The sequence below is a fragment of the Peromyscus californicus genome, unplaced genomic scaffold (assembly GCF_007827085.1).
Source record: "Peromyscus californicus insignis strain IS unplaced genomic scaffold, ASM782708v3 Scaffold_12__1_contigs__length_115047231, whole genome shotgun sequence".
Taxonomy (NCBI): Eukaryota; Metazoa; Chordata; class Mammalia; order Rodentia; family Cricetidae; genus Peromyscus; species Peromyscus californicus.
The window spans coordinates 77,862,332-77,868,956 of NW_026294413.1; positions in this window are offsets into that span (position 1 = coordinate 77,862,332).

A 6,625-nucleotide genomic window follows, 5' to 3' on the forward strand; every position below is an offset into this window, starting at 1 on the left:
AGGCGGAACAAGCAGAGAAGAGAATTCTGGGAACAGGAAGGCTGAGTCAAGAAGACACTGCCAGCTGCCGCCATGACAAGCAACATGTAGAGATACCAGTAAGCCACAAGCCATGTGGCAACTTATAGATTAATAGAAATGGGTTAATTTAAGATAGAAGAACTAGATAGCAAGAAGCTTGCCATGGCCATACAGTTTGTAAGCAATATGAGTCTCTGTGTGTTTACTCAGTTGGGTCTGAGCAGGACTGGCGGGTGAGAGATTTGTCCTGACCGTGGGCCAGGCAGGACTGGAGAAAACTTCAGCTACAAATATGTGGCTAAAGTTTCTGAGCTGGAAGTGGTGGCGCACGCCTTTAGTCCCAGCATTTGGGAGGCAGAGGCAGTCAGATCTCTGTGAGTTCAAGACCAGCTTGGTCTACAAAGCAAGTTCCAGGACAGCCAGGACTCCGTTACACAGAGAAACCCTTCCCCCAAAAAACAAAAACCAAAAACAAACAACAAAAAAGAATACACCTTTTATACTCGATGGTTGCACATAGGATTAAAAGGGAGGAAAAGTGCGTGTGAGCTGGGGTATAGCCTGAGATCAGGAGTTGAAGAACCTAGCATTGACCTTGACAATAGGCACCAGTCATGTTAATGGAGGGCCACAAGTTTCTCTTGCCGGAGATAAGGAGAATGACTGCTTTAGCAAGCAGGAACGTTGCTCAAGCCCCCTAGGGAATGGAGACCCTTATCTAAATGCCTGACCTTGAGAAAAGGACTTCTGTAACGTGAATTGCTAAATGGTCTTATTAATAAAAAAAAATCCAGAACCAGATATTGGGGTGAAAGCCAAAAGATCGGAGGAATAGAACAAACCATCCACAAGTTCTTACCACTAGGAAATCCTCAGCCCAAGAGAGCTGCTTCCTGTACACTCATGCCTATATTGTTTGCACATGCGCAGCTTGGGGCCTTGCGTCTTATGTCGCCAGAGGGCACTAGCGACTACGTACACAAGGCCTAGTCACACATCTGTGCCTTAAAGCCGGATGCAGACCCCACACTCTTTCTGCTCTCTCTCCTCTGCTCCCCTCTCCCCCCACCCCACCATCCTTCTCTCTCTCCAGGTCTGGCTCTCCTCTCTCCCCTCCCCGCCTTTCCCTCCTAATAAAGCTCTGAGAACTAACACTGGGTTCTGTTGTGCCCATGACCTTTCCACGTGGTAATCAGCGCCGCAACCAGCGCCGTTTATCATCCTTTCATATATATCTTTCTGTGCCCTGCCATCTTATTTCTTCTCTCCACTCAGCTACATTCTTCCTCTTTCCTCTCAGCTCTATCACTTCCTGTCTCATCCAGACCTCTATGGTTAACTAGTGCTGGGGTTAAAGGCATGTGCTACCACTGCCTGACCTCTATGTTTTATACAGTGGCTGTCTTTTTCCTCTGATCCCCAGGCAAGCTTTTTTGTTAGAGCACAAATAAAATATCACCACATTTCCCCTTTCTTTTTTGTCTAAAGCAGGGTGGGGGGCAGTTATAACTAATATAAGAAACACTATATACAATAAATATGGTAACTATATACAATATATACAGGCAATAAATACATCAACAATGTCTAGTCCATTTGCATTTGACAAATTCAGCGAAAATATTCCATTATCTATCCTATCTTGGTGAGTCCAAAATGTACCTAATTCACTTTCTATCCGAACTTCTATTACCAACCAAAAACTATCTTTTGATGTCTTTCAAGCTTATATACTTTACACCTCTTTAGTGAGTTTCCTTTCTGAATTTGTTAACAAGGAAAACTATGACTATCCAACCTTCAGCTCTCTCAGAGACCCGAGAAGGAAATAATATTACCTAGTTAAACAGGAAGTGCAGACAAGCGACTTCCAAGAAATGCAAAGAACAACAGAAACAGCTGGATGCCTGGACAGTCACCCAATTTTTCTCTGCAACGTTGGGTCATCCATCTTCGACCTACAGGCCTGGCATATCTGACAGACTCATCTGTGAAGCAGGATTTTCTAAAGAGCTTTCCTACCTTGTCGTGGGGATCGGCAGTCCTTTCTTTTGTGTCCTGCTTGTCCATTTTGGACAATATACTGTCAGCAGTTGAGGCAAGGGCATTTTCTTGCCTAGAGGCTAACTTTTGCCACAAAGAACGTAAACACCATAAGGAGTTTCTTCAATGCCCATCATCTTCTCTGAAGTAGATTGGTACTGCCAGGAGCCGACATGTCTCATTGTCATAAAAAAAAATCTATGTTATTAAAACATCTTAAATGGCATATTCTGCAGATCTCTGAAGTGTTTGAAGATGATCTGTATAAAATATATCTCTGCTTGACCTTGAAAACATGCCTAATATGACTAAAAGTTTGATTGTAATGACTACTTTCATTTCCTTATATCCTAATTAATTGGTAATAATAACTTTTAAGGACTAGCAAATTGCATTACATTGTTAAATGAACTATATAGATACAATACCTTGAACAAGATTAGAAACATATGTACAGTATTTTCTAACAAAATCGATCTCAAATTTGTATCAATATACATAATTTGTATACAATATACAAAAATCCAATCCAATGTAAAATATTTAAAATTAGTAGTTGCTTTTTTTTTTTTTTTTTGGTTTTTCGAGACAGGGTTTCTCTGTGTAGCTTTGCGCCTTTCCTGGAACTCACTTGGTAGTCCAGGCTGGCCTCGAACTCACAGAGATCCACCTGGCTCTGCCTCCCGAGTGCTGGGATTAAAGGCGTGCGCCACCACCGCCCGGCTAGTAGTTGCCTTTTAAAAGTAGATTCAATAATCTACCTTTTTATCTTATCATATCCATATTCTCTTTTTTCTTTTTAGAGTAGATTCAATAATCTACCCTTTACCCATCACTTCTACATCTGGGGAACAGACACTATACTACAATGTCTTTTTTTTAATTTTTTTTTTTTTTTGGTTTTTCGAGACAGGGTTTCTCTGAGTAGCTTTGTGCCTTTCCTGGGACTCACTTGGTAGCCCAGGCTGGCCTCGAACTCACAGAGATCCGCCTGGCTCTGCCTCCCGAGTGCTGGGATTAAAGGCGTGCGCCACCACCGCCCGGCTACTACAATGTCTTTTAATAGGTTTTCTGTACCTCAATATGTAGGTTTCTCCACCGACACAGTAAGCCAGATCAAGCCAAACTGAAAAAGCAAAAAAATAGGCTTATTTTGAGCAAAGCAACTCCTGGGTGAGTTCTCCAGTCCCAAAGGTGAAGGCGGGAGAAGAGGCAGGAAAAGTCATATGCTCAAACTAAAGCAGGGAGCTTAAATACCCTGTAGGTGAGAGGGTGACAACATGTCCTCCATTAACTGGGTTTGTGTCCAAGTATGGTACGCTTTTAGGTGGGTTCTTGGGTGGCTGGCAGCTTCAGAGGAGGAGCTGCCACAGTCACCAAGAATGTGAACCTGGGCTTTTGGGGCCTTTCCTTTGTTGGAGATTTTCTGAGAGGATGAGGTTTGGAGAGAGAGAGGTAGGCCTTTCTGAATAAAGCAGGAATGAGCTGTTGATTTCCAGCCAAACATCCTGACCTTTTTGGGTATATGGGCACCAGTTCAAATCTGGTTGCTTCCTGTTGGCATGGGACAACATGGGGAAGGAGTCAGGAGTTGGTGGGCTAGCACTCAGCGGGAGATACGGGTGAAGAAGCATCTGGCTAACTGCTATCCTGGAGACCTCAGGTACACCATGACAGAGTACAACAGTTTTCTGTATGACTTAGTTTACCAAACTAGCTACAAATTTACAATGTTAGTAAAAGCAAGGCGGTTAGACATGCTTTAGTCTTTGTTAGCCTGAATAGACCTTAGGTGGAGAGACCCTTTCCAGACTGTTTAGGTCACCCTCTTGCTGAATTATAAGATAGGAATACCTCAGTCTCTGGTGTTCAGCTGTAATCCTAAGTTTTTATTTCAAGAATGAAGACAGAGCACAACCATAATTTATAGAAGGCAAAACCAAGTTTCAACAGTGTAAACAATTCAGTGTCTCTAAAATCAGTATCAAGTGGATTACTCTTATGTTACAAAAATCTGGCTGCCAGCAAGATATATCCCTTTACATGAATGCAGGAGGTACAGCTTTATTACCTCATTAAACTACCCTTGTTTTAAATCCTATCTTTTATAAACTTTACTTTCAGGACAGGACAGGAATTATCATATGGGAATCCATCCTAATCCAAAATATCCTGGAGACCTGTTGTCTCCTTGGTAGGCCCATTCCATGTGGTCACTTTTAATCAAGGTGGTGGTGAAATCACACAGCATCCCTCTTCTCCAAACCTAGTCAAAATGGTGACTGCCCATGTGGCTGTACTTAATTAAGGTGGTAGCAAACCCACTTCCTCCAGAAATAGATTCCTGGGGTTAGAGAGTCGCTTTGCTCAAAATAAACCTGGTCCTTTACTTTTTCAATTCAACTTGACCTGGCTTACCGAGTCAGCTGAGAACTCTATATGGCAAGGTACAGAAAACCTGTTACCTTGGTGCTGAAACCCAGGAGGAACAAGAGTCTTCTCTGCCAGCCCCGCCTATCCTTTCCCCTCCCTTGCTATTAGCGGTTCAGCTCTTTAATAGACCAATCAGGTGTTTTGGACAGGCACAGTAACACAGTTTCCTATAGTTAAACAAATACAGCATAAAAGAATGCAACACATCTTCACATTATTAAATAAATATTCCATAGCATAAACAAAGTAACACATCTTAAACTAATATTCTACAACACACCATCATCTGGCTTATTATTTTTTATTAAACCATAACATTTATTGCCTCCTAATAGAAAATAACATTTAAAGTGTTTCATTTCTGGCCGGGCGGTGGTGGCACACGCCTTTAATCCCAGCACTCGGGAGGCAGAGCTAGGTGGATCTCTGTGAGTTCGAGGCCAGCCTGGGCTACCAAGTGAGTTCCAGGAAAGGCACAAAGCTACACAGAGAAACCCTGTCTCGAAAAACCAAAAAAAAAAAAAAAAAAAAGTGTTTCATTTCTAATCTATTCACAATCTAACAAAGTCTATGAAGGAAACCTTAACAAATGTTCTCTATATTACCCCAGTACTATGACACTTGACATGGAGAGGACTCAGCAAGTAGTCAGCAGGTAAATGACTGTATTGGCATTGGGGAGGTGTCCATGGTATATTATATGTTTGGGGAAAAAAGGAGAAAGCTTGGCATACAATTTACATGTATGTGTCATCCTGAGTAAAAGAGGAGGGAGAAGATTGTAACAGACATTGAAGGGCTCGCAAATGTTCTATTTACCCATGAGCTAGTAGTTTTGGGCAAAGCTATCCTTTCTAATTACGGCCAGTCAATTGTGAGTGGAATCTCAGCTATGGGTTAGGTTAGTAAAAGTCTACCCGGGATTTTTCTAGTCTCTTTTTATTAAAGACATCATGTATTTCCGAGTCTTCTTATGAGTGAATGGCACCTGCCATGAGCCTGGGCCCCTACAGGATTGCACAGAGAAATTACTCAGCTATTCTGTTAAGACATGCAGTTAACAAAGACATAAAGTTTTGTCACACTGGAATTTGGGTAGATGTTCATTGTTTCACCATACTGTAGTTTATTCTTTCCACACACAAATGCACGTACACAAACTAGCATTTCAAGCACATATTATGGGCCAGGAGATATGTTGAACATTTCACATGTATTATTAAACCCTTACAGTGCCAGATGAGGTGCCACATACACCCCACTTATGAATAAATTTGCTCAAGGCTGCAAGTGTAGGCACACTTTTCTGTCCTGCCAGCCTGCTCCCAAATAACCACACAAAGACTTACTAATAATTACAAGTGCTTGGTCAATAGCTTAGGCTTGTTACTAACTAGCTCTTTCGACTTAAATTTACCCTTTTTTTAATCTATGCTCTATCATGTGGCAGCACATTTTTTTTTTTAGCACAGAATGTTCATCTGCTTCCTCTGGTCCAACTGCTGATTCTGCCCTCCTTTCTAGCATTCTGTCTGGCTCTCCAGCCTAACCTCTTTCTGCCTAGCTATTGGCCAGTTGGCTCTTTATTAAACCAATGAGAACAAAACATCGTTAAAGTGTATGAAAGGATTATTCCACAGCACGTAAGTTAAATGGAAACAAGATAAAGGAAACCCAAGAAATCTGAAGAAATATCTACAAAGCTGTTAACATAATCCTAACTCTGCAGGTGAGTTATAGGGACAGATGACTTCTTATCCTGCATTTCTTTAATGTTTCAAAGTTTTGAATAAGCAATAAAAACTCTTAAATATTTTAATGAGTTCAGAGATGGAAGTCAAGTGGTCTTTTAGTATATTCTAGACATTTCCTCCTCATCGTGTGTGTGTGTGTGTGTGTGTGTGTGTGTGTGTGTGTGTGTGTGTGTGAAAGAGAGAGAGAGAGAGAGAGAGAGAGAGAGAGAGAGAGAGAGAGAGAGAGAGAGAGAGAGAGAGACTGGGTCTCTCTACAAATCTCTGGTTGTCCTGGAACTCACTAAATATAGACCAAGCTAGCCTCAAAGTCACAGAGATCTATCTGCCTCTGCTACTCTAGTGCTGGAATTAAAGGCCTGCAGCACCACACCAGG